At 36.4% G+C, this 16,017-nt stretch overlaps 1 pseudogene; it reads left to right on the plus strand.

Moving 5' to 3' along the window:
* The first annotated feature begins 15,221 nt into the window (after nt 1-15,221).
* On the plus strand, nt 15,222-16,017 carry LOC131830187 (small ribosomal subunit protein uS3-like; annotated as a pseudogene).

Here is a 16,017-nt window from a genome sequence, read left to right on the forward strand (position 1 = left end):
GGGAAGACTAGGAAAAGGCTCCTCCGGAAAGCAACGTTAGATCTAAAGGAGACGTAAACATTAACCAAATGAAAACGAATGAGGCGGGTGTACAAGAGTGGTAGTGTGACAGGCTGAAATGAGATAACCTTCTCAAGAGCTGAAGGAGGCCTGGTGTGTTTTGAACTTCAAGAGGGAGAGCAGAGTGGGGATCAGATCTGTTGGGCCAGTGACCGCTTAAACACCAAGAGTTTTATGCTGAGAGCATTAGGAAGTTATGCAAAAAATGAAATAAAATTAAAAAATAAAAGTTACTGTAGTTGTAAAGGATTGCTTTGTCCATGAATAATGGATTCGAGGAGATAAGCATGAAAGGGGAGGGGACTGATCAGGGGCCACTGTAGTAGTCCTTAGGAGAGATTGGACCAGTGTGAGCAATGTGATGACATAGAAAGGGTTCCAGACATTGGTCAAATGTGAGGAGGTGAGGAGATGAAGCCCAGGATAATTACCGAGGTTCAGCTTCGACTGGCTGGATGTTGATGCCAGTTACTGAAATAAGAAACTATAGAGAATAATGGATATATATTTATGTAAGATACACGTAGATCTCTGTAAGGCAAAAGAGAGCTCTAAACTGGGAAAATATATTTAGGACTCATGGGAAATAAAGACATATGACTGATTGAGATTGCTTTGGGAGAGAAGGTAGAAGGTAACAAGAGAGACAAAGGACAGGGAGGTGAGGAATTCTGATGCAATTTTTGGGAGAGGAGATAAGGTCAGCAATAAATAAATAAATAAATGGTGATTAAGATGATGTATCATGATGCTTAGGAAGATGGTGTCTTTTTAATTCATTCAGTAAATCTTGCATTAAGTACCTGCTCAGCACCAGAGCCTGTTCTAACTTCGGAGAAAGCAGTGAATGGGAATATTCTAATTGAGATTACATGGAAGTTGGGAAGACAAACTATAAATAATTAAGATAGTGTTAGATTATGATAAACCAATAAAATATGATAATAAGAGAAAAGGACATGAGGGAGTAGAGGAAAGAAGGTTACTTAAGTGAGAGTAGACAAGGAAGTTTCCTCTGAGGAGGTAAGTAAATAAATTTAGCCATAATATTTAAATAAATTAAGGTTACCACACTTAAATAAGGAGGTAACCTGGTAAAAATATGGGTGAAGAATGTTCAGTTCTCAAGAGAAATGGTTTTGAGATTGAAAAACAAAATAAAACCCAAGGCCAGTGTGGCTGAGCCATATTAAAAGAGAAGAAAAAGAGATCGGGGAGATTGTAAAGGAATCTGACATTGACTTTATAGACGATGGTGAGGAATGTGGCTATATTTTCAAAAATCAGCATAAAAATAATGGAAACTCCTTAAAAGTGAACACAGAAAGCTGACAGCAGTAAATGCAGGCGGACTTTTAGCAAAAAAATTAGAAGGAGGAAGATTTCTTCTTGTAATATTTTATTTTTAATGATAACAGGTGATAATAAAATAAGTAAATAGGTATACAGGAATACCACTGTTGATAAGAAAGTAAAATCCAAAGGCTAACTTTTTGGTCATTGGCCTAATTTCTAGCAGTAATAATAATATATACATAATCAAGTGATGCCTTTGGAAATGTTAACAAAGTAGGGTTCCAAAATACAAATGTCGTTAAATATTAACCAGAATGTCAAATTAAAAAGTTTTAATTATATATATTAAAGTTAGGGGAAAGAGTCTATGACTTTTATATTTTAAGCAGGAATTGGAAGTATGGAAGAGACCTTCAAGGAAAAGAAGCCATAGCAGAGGATGCATAATTATAAAAAATATATTTTAGCTTTAGAAGTAGTTTTGGTATATGTGGTACATTATATTGTATACAAGTACCTGTTGCCTGTCCCTTGAAGGGTATATCACTCACTTGCCTCCATGTCAGGCTTAATAAGATGACTGCTTTATTAGCAAATGAGATGTGAAATGCACAAGCAGAAGCTTTCAGAGCCAATATATGCCATGTTCTTTCTTTTTGCCACAAGGTCACCAGTGTTCTAGATAGAGATTTGGATGTCAGATGGAAAACTACTTGGAGCAGAGACATTGCTGACCTACAAGGAACATGTAATGAGAATGAGAAATAAGCCTTTATTGCTGTAATCACCAGATTTAAGAGTTCGTTACTGCCGCCTAACTTAGCCTACTCTAATAAAGAATTTGGCACTGAAAGTGTGGTATATTACCATAATAAAATTAAAATATTTGCCATTGGATTCAGGTCCCAGCAACAGGTCACAGGGTAACTGTTACCAGAAGCTGGAAGGATAGCAATTATGTCATACAATGCTGGAACATTTGATGAAATTGTTCTCAGTTAATTGGAAGGTTGATAATGTCCTGCATAAATTCATAGGTTTCAGTGAAATGGCAGGCAACCGGTATGTTAGCTGCATGTGTCCACTACTATTGGCAACAGTTGACAAGGTAATACAATAGAGAGATGGACTCTGAAAATAATTGAACGGTTTGCAAGCTTCAATGACAGAGAATGGAGCAGCTGATATTTAGAGACTTGCAGAGTTGGAAGATATGGCTGATACTTATCTTCAGCTGTATAAGATAAAACTGAAATTGATGTTTAATCAAAAAGATAAAATCTTTTTTTAAAAAATCTCAAGATAATGACACACAATCAGGACTATAGTCATCACATCTTTATTGAAACATCTCAATAAATCAAAGTGTCTCAGTAAACTCTCAACTGAACAATTTCAAAGTCTGGACAAAGAGATAAGGGTATAGCTCTCTGATCAAAACCTGGAAGGAGTCCTCCACCTTTTCCTATATGATAGATAGGTGACAAAAATCTGATTGGATGACAAGTGAAGGGAGGTTAATCAGATTTAAATAGCTCACTAACAAGCCCATAAAAACCCCTAAACTTAAAAACTCTGGTGGCAGGCATCTCAGGGGCTTACTAGGTTAAGTGTTTGCCTTAGGCCCAGGTGATGACCCCAGGGTCCTGAAATTGAGTCCTGTGCCAGGTTTCTGGCTCAGCGAGGGTTCTGCTTCTCCCTCTACCCCTCCCCTCTGCTTGATCTCTCTCTCTCTCATGCTAGTGTGCTGTCTCTCAAATAAATAAATGATAATTTTTAAAAATTTTTTATTTATTTGACAGAGAGAGACACAGTGAAAGAGGGAACACAAGAAGAGAGAGTGGGAGAGGAATAAGCAGGCTTCCCACAGGGCAGGGACCCTTATGCAGGGCTCCATTCTAGGACCCTAGGATCATGACCTGAGCCAATGGCAGACACTTAATGGCTGAGCCCCCCAGGGACCCTAAATGAAATCTTAAAAAAAAGAAAAGAGACTCCAATGGCAACCCCTTCGGGTTCCCTCCCTCCTTGGGAGCTTTGTACTATCACTTTGCTGTTGCTCAATAAAGCTTACTTTGCTGCCCACCACTCTGGCCTACCACTTAGTTCTTTGAAGAGGTGAAACCAAGAACGACAGGCAAAAGGTGGAGAAAAAATTCTGCAACAATAAAATATTCATAAATGAATTGGAGCTGTTTTTTATAACTTCACTCTGAGACTTGTACCCTCTAGATTTCTTGTTCCATTGTTTGATTTGGTTTTGTGAATAATATTTAAATATAAAAATATATAAATAATAGTTGTCTAAATTAAATGTAAGTTGTACTGTGAATAGCTCTAAGAAAAGTCTAAGCAGTATTTTAATAGCACCCCTCAAAAATGATTTTTTTTGCAGAGTTTCTCTAAAACTTTAAACCTAGAAAATTCTGGGAGGTATATTGATTATATGTTGTTATTAATGTGTGACAGTAAAGAAATGTTTTCTTTTTTATTTTTTAGAAATGGGTTCTTTAGAGAGGAATAATTTGATAAGTGAGCCGTGGAATATGATAATAACACAAATTGAAGGCAGAATCTTATAGTTTGCATTTAGGCATTTAATTATTTTGCTAGCAGATAAATTGACAACTGTTGTTGTTTTTCTGATAATGCAAATACAAATTATACCTCCACTTGTTAATGAAGATTCTGTAGCTATCTATCCTTAATCTAAAAATAAATATGTTCTTCCACTAGTATTATGGTTATTTAGCATAAACTATTTAATTATAAAATTTCTATTAGAAAAATAAGAACATATTTTAGTCTGTGAAAGTTTACTCCCCCTGTTATAAATCTCAAAGCTTCACATACTGTCATTAATTTTAATCAAATACCTGAAGAGCTTTATGTACAAAATGAATAGTAAAAAGCAAAGAAACTCTAACAATTTGTGAATTTATTTATTTATTTATTTATTTGAAAGAGAGAGAGAGTACAAGCAGGTGAGGGGGTAGAGGGAGAAGGAGAGGATCTCAAGCAGACTCCCAGCTGAGTGTGGAGCCTGATCCTGGCTGGATCCCACAGCCCTGGGATCATGACTGGAGCCGAAATCAAGAGTCTGACATTTAACCAACTGAGCCACCCAGGCACCCCAAAACTAACAATTTGAAATAGTGACACTCATTTTCACTGAAATCTTCTGGTTAAACAATATTTTAGGAAAACTGCATATTTACAATTTTTGGAAAATCATACCATACACCTAGATCATCAAATTAGAATTTTTTAGAACAGTTATATTCTATTCTTCTGTTATTATTTATTAACTCTCTTAAATTTCTGTCTTCTCTATGAATTCATATGTTCATTCATTCATTCAACATATAGTAAGTGCCCACTATATATTACTCCCCATGCTGAGTGCTTAGGATAAGAAGAATAACACATTGCTGTCTTTCTTCAGCATCTTCAAGTCTAGTGGGGCTAGGAGTATCATTATTACAAAGCTTTCTGATAAGTGCTACAATAGACACTGATATATGACTTAGACTACTGGATACATAGTGCCCTAGCCAAGATCAAGAATGTAAATTTATCTTTGGAAATGTTAAGTCTGGTATACCTCTGATATATCCAATTAGAGATGTTCTGAAGGCTGGCAGAAACATCACTCTTCAGCTCAACAGAGAAGTTTGGTCTAGAGGTACAGTTTAAAAGGAAAGAGGATATAGGTTACAGTTATTGGGAACTGATGAGCTTGTTCATGAGGAACATGTGTGAAGGAAAGTGTAATGAGAGAAGAGGGTTAATGCTAAAACCCAAGAGAACATGAATAAAATTGGGACCAGGCTAGGAGGGAGGAATCAGAACAGCAAAGATAGATCAAGTCAGAAATGGAGGCAGATAAATATTTTATACCAGTCAGGGTTTAACCAAAGAAACAAATTCTAGGAAATATGCATACTTAATAAGGAATTTATTACAAGGAATTGACATTATGCAATTGTGGGAGCAGTTATCTTACTGCAGTCTGAAGTCACCAGGGGAGGCAGTCAATAAGGGAAGAGGAACAAGAAGTCAGAAGCAAAACTACATTAGAACCTGTGAGGATAGCTGGAACCCATGAAGACAGAGATACCCTATTTCTAGAGCCCTTTCTCACAGAATTAGCTATAAGCCTAGTTCAGGAATATAGAAACTAAAGAAGGAATTTGACAAGAAAAAGAAAACTAAGAGATGCCCTAAGAAAATCTCACACATTCCAGACATATTTCTCCTTGCCTTTATTGAGCTGTAGTATCCCAGTTTCTCTTGCTAATCAAAAGAACCACCCAAGCTAATAGAGTAATAAGAGTTCTCTTTCCTTGAAATTATGACTTCTAGACCAGCAAAGCCACAGTTGCAGGGATGGTAAGTCATAATTTTACTAGTGGATCTTTAGGGAAAGTTAGAAGAACCACTTCCATATTGTCTCTCACTACTGTACTTCAGAGTCAATTCAGACTGGAATTATAGTGCTACAGCTGCCCACTTTGGAATACTGATAGCATTTTATACAGAACAATCTGTAAAACAGGCTCAAATATGTCTGTCTTAGTTAATGGGTCATAGGCAATGATCCATACCATAGGTGCTGGTTGAGAGGGGAGTACAGAACATGGCATGCAACTTGTGCTTTCAGGACCTGCCCAAATCTATCTGGTGATTGTTTCAGTTTGGTAATGAAATGCTGCAGTACATACTCAATCTTACAGCTTTGTTGGTCAGATAAGACCCAGTTCATGACAGATAACTGAGGTAGTATGGTAATTTGCTTCCAACACCAACAAATCTTCTAGGGTATACATCTCAGGTGAAGTATAATTTGTGTGGGAGCCCAAAACCTGTTGCAGGACCCTGCCCAAAACTAACAGCTTTTCAGGTTGCTCACTAAATGGATCAGGGTAGCACACGCAGATGAGGTAATTGTTGCCTCCAAAATTCAAAGAGGCCTACCTAATAATAAAGCATCTGTGTGATAAGAAGAGCCAAATGCAATAATCTGTCCTTTGGAAGAGCTATGTTGACATGTCCCAGACCACTGGAACCCTAGAAATTTCACGGAGGTGGCAGAAACCTGATTTTTGGTCAGATTTACTTCTCTCCATCTAGCCTATAATTATCTTACCAATGTTCTAAGTAGTTGTTACTTTTTTCTTACTAGGTCCAATTACCATGATACCATCACTGTAACTGACCAACATGAATTTCTGTGGAATAAAGAGATGATCACGACTCTGTAATAGGCCTGCAAAGCTGATGTATCCATGAAGTAAGATAGTCAAAGTGTGAAAAGCAAACTACTTTTGTTGGTCTTTAATAACAGCTATAGATGTGAAAGCATTTACTTGTCCAAAATTAAGGTGCCAGCAGATCTTATCCCTAGTGAGAACCCTCTTCCTGGCTTGCAGATGGAAGCCATCCTCACTTGGCAGAAAGAGTGAGCAGTGGCTCTTTTTCTTGTAAAGATACTAATCCGTTCATGGGTGTTCCACCTTCATGATCTCATCTATAACTAATTACCTTTCATGGACCCTATCTCCAAATACTGTCAAATTGATGGGTAGGGCTTTAAAAATATAAGGGGGGGCACACAATCATTCAGTCTGTAATAGCTACCAAACCTTCAAGGTATAGATAATTCTTATGCTATTAAATTTGTCCCATATCTCTGAAAAATGAATCTTTCAAATTCACGTTATAAAATAAGCATTAACCTCATAATAAAACTTGACAAGAATAGTCCACCCATGTTTCCTTTAATCTCAACCAGTCTAATAACAGTTTTATCAAAGAAGTACCAGATCCCTCAAAATGTGGAGCCCTAGTGAAATATGAGTTAAAATTACTTGATTTAGAAACTGTTCATAGACTTTCACTTCCAGGGTTGTCAGACTACGTATGTTATTCAGGCAATGCAGACTTTTTCTGTTCAAAGACCTTGAAGAGTGTGGGGGTGTTGAATAATGTCCACTGACATTATTTGTGAACACCTGGAACCTCAGAATGTGAAGTTATTTGGAATTAGGGTCATTGCAGATGTAATTAGTTAGGGTCACACTTGATTAGTATTAGTTAAGCTTATACTTAATTAGAATAGGCACTAAATCCAATGGCTGATTTTCTTACAAGAAAAGAAGGGAAGACATAGACGCATGGAGAAGTCCACATAAAGACAAAGACAGAGATTGAAGTTGTGCTACCACAAGCCCAGGAACACCAGGATCCACTAGGAACTGGAAGAGACAGGGAAAGATTCTCCCCTAGCTTTTTGGAGAAGTGTCACCCTGTCAACACCTTGATTTCAGATTTCTGATCCCCAGAACCATGAGAAAATAAATCCCTACTGTTTTAAGCCACCCAGTTGTAATAATTTTTATGGTAAACTTTAAAACTAAAGCAGATTTTGGTACCAGAAGTCAGTTACTCCTGTAACAAATACCTAAAAAAGAGGACGTGCCTTTGGAATTGAGTAATGGGGGAGGTTGGAAGAATTTTGAAGTGCATGATAGAAAAATCTTAGATTGTCTTGAAGAGACAATTGGTAAAAATAGAGACATCAAAGGTAATTCTGATGATGGTTCCATTGGAAATGAAGAATACAGTAGAGAAAGCTTCTATCATCTTAGAGAATACACATATTGTCATTAACAGAATAGTGGTAGAATTATAAAAATTAAAGGTGCTTCTGGTGACAGAAAGAAATGAGGCCAATATAATTGGCCATTGGAAGAAAGATGATCTTTGTTATAAGTGCCAGACAACTTGGCTAATTTGTGTCCTTCTGGGGGTAGAAAGTAGAATTATTACTGATGAATTTGGATATTTAGCTGAGGAGAGTTCCAAGTAAAGTGTTAAATGTACAGCCTTCTTTCTCCTTGCAACTTATAGTAAAATGCAAGTGGAAAAGACTAAAGTAACTATTAAGCAAAATGGAGATAGTGCAAGAGACACAAGTAATAGAGAGCATCCAAAATACATGAAACTGAAGTCCTGAAGAAGATTAAGATTTTTAAGACAAAAAAAAATTGGAGATATAATAACAAAGATTGTTTCAAATCTGATGTAGGATATCAAATTAAAGACTCAAGGCTCTCGTTAAGTATCCTATAGAAGAGAAAAAAAACGCATCTAAATATATTGCTAATGAGAGTATAAATTGGTAGTACAGTTTGAAAGTCTGCTTGATTTTTTGCACCAAAATTGAATATTTGAATACTATAGGATCCAGTAATTTCATTCTGAGATATAAACCCAACAGTAATGTGTGCTTATGTGCACCAAGAGACACAAACTAGAATGCATATAGAATCATTTATAATAGCCTTGAGCTAGAAGGAGCAAAAATGTTAATCATAGGCAAATGAGCAAATAAATGTAATACATTCAAGTATGTGATTCCACATTGCAAATGAACTACAAGTACACTCAATAACATAAATGATTCTCACAAAAAAAAATTAGTCAAAGAAACAAATAAACAAAATAACATTGTGTGAGTCCATTTATATAAAATTTTAAAATAGTATTAGACTAGGGATAATGACTAACTTTATAAGCAGTAAGGAATATTAATTGAGGAGGCTCAAGAGAAGCTTCTTTGGTCTTGGCATGGTAGGGTTGGGTTTTTTTTTTTTTTAAGATTTATTTATTTATTTGAGAGAGAGAAAAACAGAGAGTGAGTGAGAGGGAGAAGCAGGCTCCCTGATGAGCAGAGAGCCTGACAGGGGGCTCAATCCCAACACCCTGAGACCTGAGTAGAAGGGAAATCCTTAACCGGCTGAGCCACCCAGGTGCCCCTTGGTATGATGTTTAGAAAGATGTTTGCTTCTTGATAATCCTTTGATTTGTACACTTATTTATTTTTCACTTTTCTCTGTTATGTTTCCCAATAATTTCTTCAAGCTGAGTTGTATAGATTTAGAGCAATGTTAGGGAGTTTACTTATAATTGTCACTTAAAGATCTGTTGGATTAAAAAATAACAGAAGGTATCATTTATGCATTTTTGTTTGTTTGAAAGCTTCTCTGAAGCTTTTGTGTTGATGACATGAAACCTGTCTCTAACTAACCTTATTTGTCTCTCTAACATCCAATATTGTTCATTTTATGATGTTGCTTCACGGATGCTGTCTTTGCCCATCTGCTTTGCTTTCTTGGGACTTGCCCCTTGTGAAACACAGCTCCTAAGACTGCCATTCATATGCACTGAAAAATAATTAAAAACCTTAGCTTGTCTAAGAGATCTGTCTAATACACAGCTATTATAGCAAAAGTTTTAAAAAGATTTTATTTATTTGTTTGATAGAAAGAGATCACAAGTAGGCAGAGCTGCAGGCAGAGAGAGAGGGGGAAGCAGGCTCCCTGGTGAGCAGAGAGCCCTGTGCGGGGCTCAATCCTGAGATCATGACCTGAGCCCAGGGCAGAGTCTTAACCCACTGAGCCACCCAGGCGCCCCTGTTATAGCAAATACTGAAGTACTTACCTCTCTCTTTTATTTTTTGTTCAGACAGAACAAATACTGATAACATTTCACAGTTTCATGTTAGTTTTTAAAAGAGTTATGTTACTATGTTACTATGTGAATGATTCATGAAAACCCTGTGCTTGATTAAAGCTCCAGACATGGGGTGCCTGGGTAGCTCTGTCATTAAGCATCTGCTCTTGGCTCAGGTCATGATGCTAGGATCCTAGGATCATAGGACCTTGGAATCAAGCCCCATGTCAGGCTTCCTGCCTAGCAGGAAGCCTGCTTCTCCCTCTCCCACTCTCCTGCTTGTGTTCCTTCTCTCACTGTGTCTCTGTCAAATAAATAAATAAAATCTTTAAAAAAAAAAAGAATATAGACACATGAAACCGCACATTTTTTTATTCCATTTATATGAAATATCTAGAATAGGCAAATCCACAGAGACAGAAAGTAAATTATTGATTACCAGGGACTAGGAATAGGGGAAATGTGAAGTAACTGCTAATGGGTATGATGTTTCTTTCTGGAGTAAGTAAATGTTCTAGAATTAGATAGTGGTAATTGTTGTACAACTTTTAAATATGCTAAAAACTGCTGAATTTTATACCGCGAAGGGGTAAGTTTTATGGTATGTGAATTATATCTCAATAAAGCTGTTATAAAAACTCAGCACTGACGCTAAGCACCTTTTTTATTTTTTATTTTTTTAAAAGGTTTATTTATTTATTTTAGAGAGAGAGAGAGAGAGTGCAGACCAGGGAGAAGGGCAAAAGGGAAAGGGGAAACAGACTCCCTGCTGGGGTCAATCTCTGATGGCAGATCATGACCTGAGCCAAAACCAACAGATGCTTAAGGGAGTGGGCCTACACAACTACAACTACACAACTACACAACTCAAGCACTTTTTTAAAAAAGTAGTCTTGTTTAGATATATCTAGAGAGATGATTGACTGCTTAAGGTACAAAGATAAGATAATTTATTTTCATGATAGTCTTCTGTGCATTTATTTTTTTTTACTGTACAGACATACTAGCTATGAAAAACTAACTTAAAATCTTTTCAATATTATTCATTTGTTAAATATGTAGAAAGTTTTTATTCATGTAATACTAGAGTAGATCTTTGCTGCCTAAATCCTTCAAGAAGATTCTGTAGTCAGTATATTTTACATAATTTGAAAAGGATGACTATCAGTGAACACTTTGTTACAAAACATTGAAAGGATTTTAAGTTCCCCGACGTCCAAAGTTGTAGTTAAGAATTCTGATTTGAACCTAATTCCTATTTCTTGGTAGGTATTCTGTCTTTTCTCTAAAGGAAAATTTAGAATTCTCTTGAAGTTCAGAAATTTGAGCACACTCTTTTCTTCATTCGTATTGCTTTCTCTCGAATATCTCTGAAAATATTAATTATGGCAAGATAATATGAGCTATGGGCTCTCTGCAGGGGATATCCTTAAAGTATCATAAATGACCTCTAGCTGCTGGCTTGTGTGAGTACCAACCTACTTCAATATTTTTTTTTCAATTTAGCATCCTGTCATAACAAATACTTATTATAAAAAGCTGACCTTAAACAGGTACCTTATTCCAGGTTATCATATGTAATAATGTAAACAACTCTTTCATCGTGCATGCCTTGGATTGCCCAAATCTTATTTTCCACTGGTAATAAAATCACCACTGTGTTTTGACCTACACCAAGTTAAATAATAAATTTTAAATTCCCATTTTGAGGTTTTACTTGTATATTTTCTGAATATCTTTCTGTACTAAACACAGCATCAGACAAGGTTTCAGTAGAGGAAACAGAAACCACTCTAGGTATATTAGGCAGAAAAGAAATATAGTGCATATAAAGTCATTTGAAAGGCTGGAGGGAAAGTTAGGGATCCAATCAGACTTTAGTGTGAAGATCATACACTTGTAGCTGTGATCTAGAAGTCAGAAAATGAGTGCAGCTATCGTTGCTAACCTTTTCCAGAACTGTTCCTTCACCATAACCTTATACCTGTGAAGCTGGCTGAGCAGATGTCAGAATGTGGATTCTATCTTCATAGATAATGAAACTTGTTTTGTTGCTGCTGCTGCTAAAAGTAGATGGCCTCTGCCTTCCTTTCACCTTCTAAATCTCATGGTGGACATAGAAGCCTGATATATCTGAATTATATAATTGTTTTAAAGGTTTTTAAAACTTTAGTTCCTCTCATGTTGTTAGTTTTACTTTAATAATTGAAGCTTGCTTACTTACCTATATATCTGTATACATAGAATGCATGGTATTCGTAGCTAGAATTTATATACCTTGCCTAAATAAGAAGCCCTCTTCACTGGGTAGGTAATGAATGCAAGCTGTTTACAGACGTCCCTGCTCCAGTGGTTATAGTGGGTGGGAAGAAGGTCGGTGGTATGGGAGGGTGCATGGGAATGAGTAGCCTGTCCTTTATGGTTTATGAGTATTTGTAATGCTAGATTTTTCTATTTCCTGTGGCAGTTGAGAGTCACTGGGCTCACTATCATTCTTTCTCTTATAAAGCTAGTGCCTGTTCTGAAAATTTCTGGAGTCAGACTTCCCACTTATTAGAACTGAATTTGAACTTTTATTCCAGAGAAGAAGCTGAAAATGGGATTGTTGTTATCCTTAGATTTATAACAAACTGATTTGTGTTTTCCTGGATTAGAAAAATTAATCAGGATCTTCAGCTTCTCCCTTGAACCATATATGACAATTCAATTTTTGTTTTCATTTCTCTTATTTACTTTTCCCAGGGTTCCCATCTCTTTACCTCCAAATCTCTTGGATTTGGTTATAATCTTTAAAAATTATGGTTCTTTTGGTTACCTATTCTTGCTTAATAACTGTATTAAATTTCAAAATTTCATTATCAATAATTATTTATATTTCATTATAACTTTTTTCTCTTCTTTTTACATTATTATGTGCATTACATGTCCTCCTAGTTCTTGTTTTTTTTTTCCCTTCCCATTTTCTGGAGTAATTTTGGAGAGAGTCCTTTGTCATCTGCTTCTCAAAATTTTCAATTAATGAGAGAAGTTATTATTATCATGTCCAGATTCTAAATGAGGAATCAGAGGCTTAAAGAGTTCAAGTTGCCTTTTTAAAGATCAAGCAAAAATTCAGTGGCAAAGCTTGGATTCAAATTCAGTGGCAAAGCTTGGATTCAAATTCAGGTTTGCAGACTCTCTGTTCACTGTCTTTTGTTTTTCTGTTGTTGTTATTGTTTTCATATAGCAAGTGTCCATTCAACACTATGCTCCTTACTTCACCAACTTTTGTAGGAGTAGTTTGAAGGAACATTTCTACATATAATCCTGCTTTTAATACTTGTTGATGATGCTTGTACAATCATGTTCAGTTTGATTTGTGAACATTAAGAGTATTCTTTGGCAAAATACCACATTGAGGTAGTCTGTGGTTGCAACAATTAGGAAATAGTTATTTTCCCAATATGTGTACTAATGCATGAATACCTTGAATTGAATGTAGAACAAAAAGAAAAGCATGATGGATTCTATAACACAAGTATTTTAACGAGAAGGTGGCATATCACTAAGAGATTCAAATTTTTCTGAGTTAAGAATGCCAATAGTAATTTACAATGTGTGCCTTCAAGACATATAGAAAAATATTATAGGAGATGCTAAAATGGCAGTTCATAAACAATAAAGATTCTTTATATGACTAAAATAAAAGCAAAGCAATAGTCCTTATGAACATAGAAGCAAAAATACTCAATAAAATACTAGCAAAACTGAATCCAACATATACACCGTGACTAAATGGAATTTGTACCAGTAATGCAAGGTTGGCTCAACATATGAAAATCAATGTACTACACTATACTGACAAACTTACAAAAGTATAAAATCCACATGATTGTTCCAATAGATACAGAAAAAGCATTTGATAAAACTCAAAATTCTTTCAAAATGAAAAAAATCAGCAAACTAGAAACAGAAAAGAAGTTATTCTTTTATGAAATGAAAGCATCTATGAAAACCCACAGCTAACATCAGACTAAAACAGTGAAAGGTTGAAAGCTTTCTTTCTAAGATCAAGAACAAGACAAGGAAGTATGTCCTCACTACTTTTATTCAGCAGTGTACTGGAAATTCTAGTCACAATGATTGGGGGTGGGGGGTGGACTTCCAGAAAAGAAAAAAAAAAAGAAATAATTCATTTCATGTAATTTCCTGTTGTACATACCTTTTCAGCTAGCAACCCATTGGCCAGAACTTAATTATGTAACCACATATAACTTTGAGAAGATTAGGAAATGTAGTCTCTATTCTTGAAAAACACGTCTAATGGGGCACCTGAGCGCTCAGTCAGTTAAGCATCAGACTCTTAATTTGGGGTCAGGTCATGATCTCAGGGTCCTGAGCTTGAGCCCTGTGCTGGGCTCTGGGCTCCTCCCCACTGGTCTCTCTCTCTCTCAGGTAAATAAATAAGTAAAATCTTTTCAAAAAAAAAAAAAAGAAAGAAAGAAAAGGAAAAAGGAAAAACTTATGTCTAGTTAAAATTTGGGACTTTTATTTTTCTAGGCAAGGATAATAGGTATTGGGAAACATCTAGCAGTTTCTTCCACATTAAATACAAATCAAAAAGCAATTCCCAATTTGAATTTCTTTTCTTTTTCTCTGTTTCTTTCCTTCCTTCTTTTTTTCCTTATTGTCTTTTTTTTTTCTTTTAACACATGTATTGCAAAGGTTAAAAAGATTGCTAATTTAAATGCAACATGGTCCTCTGGGTTGGATCTTGGAGCAAAAGAGGACATTAGTGAGAAAACTAGCAATATCCAAATAAAGTTTGTGGTTTAATAATACTGTACTAACGATCATTTCTTAGAATTGTAAATGTAACGTGGTTATGCAAGATGTTGACATTAGTGGAAGCACAGTGAGGAGTATATACAAGCTCAGTATTATTGTTCATTTTTTCATAAATCCAAAACTACTTAAAAATTAAAAGTTAAAAAAATGATTATGAATACTCAATGACCAGGGGTTTGGAAAGAATCCTCCTGTACTCTTGGTGATAATATATATTAGTACAGCCTATTTTCAGAGAGCAATTAGACAATGTTTGTTGAATATAAATATGTTTACATTTTTTTTAAGATTTTATTCATTTATTTGACAGACAGAGATCACAAGTAGGCAGGAGGCAGACAGAGAGAGAGGAGGAAGCAGGATCCCCACTGAGCAGAGAGCCCGATGCTGGGCTCGATCCCAGGACCCTGAGACCATGACCTGAGCCAAAGGCAGAGGCTTTAACCCACTGAGCCCAGGCGCCCCTGTTTACATTTTTTTATTCAGAAAGTTTATTTCTAGCAGTGGCCCGTGACAGCAAGATGGTGGTGCAAATTTCCAAGAAGAGAAGTTTGTTTCCAATGGCATCTTTAAAGCTGAACTGAATGAATTTCTCACTTACGAAGTGAGTAATGGCTGAAGATGGCTACTCTGGGGTTGAGGTCTGAATTACACCAACTAGGAGAGAAATCGATGTCTTGGCCATCAGGACACAGAATGTTCTCGGTGAGAAGGGCTAGCAGATCTGGGAATTGACCACTGGGTTCAGAAGAGGCTTGATTTGCGGGGTACAGGGTAGAACTTTAAATTGAAAAGGTGACCACAAGAGGTTTGTGTGCTATTACTAGGGCAGAGTCTCTCTGATACAAACTCCTAAGAGGACCTGCTGTGCAGAGGGCCTGTTATGATGTACGGCAGTTCATCATGAAGTGTGGGGCCAAAAGCTGTGAGATCTTGGTGTCTGAGAAAGTGCAAGGACAGAGGGCTAAATTTATGATGTTTTTAGATAGCCTGATGATTCACAGTGGGAACCCTAACTACTGTGTTGACACTGTTGTGTACCATGTGCTCCTCAGATGGGATGTGCTAGGCATCAAAGTGAAGATCATGCTTCCCAGGGACCCAAGTAGTAAGATTGGCTCTAAGAAGCCCATGCTTGATCATGTGAGAGTTGTGGAACCCAAAGATGAGATATTGCCTACCACCCCCATCTTGGAACAGAAGGATGGGAATCTAGAGCGTCCTGCTATGCTGCGCTGCTCCCAGTACCCACAGGATAACAGGGTATCCTTGGCAGCTGGATCTGGAGTCTGGATTTTGCTCTGTAAAGACCTTTAA

The sequence above is a fragment of the Mustela lutreola genome, chromosome 4 (assembly GCF_030435805.1).
Source record: "Mustela lutreola isolate mMusLut2 chromosome 4, mMusLut2.pri, whole genome shotgun sequence".
NCBI lineage: Eukaryota > Metazoa > Chordata > Mammalia > Carnivora > Mustelidae > Mustela > Mustela lutreola.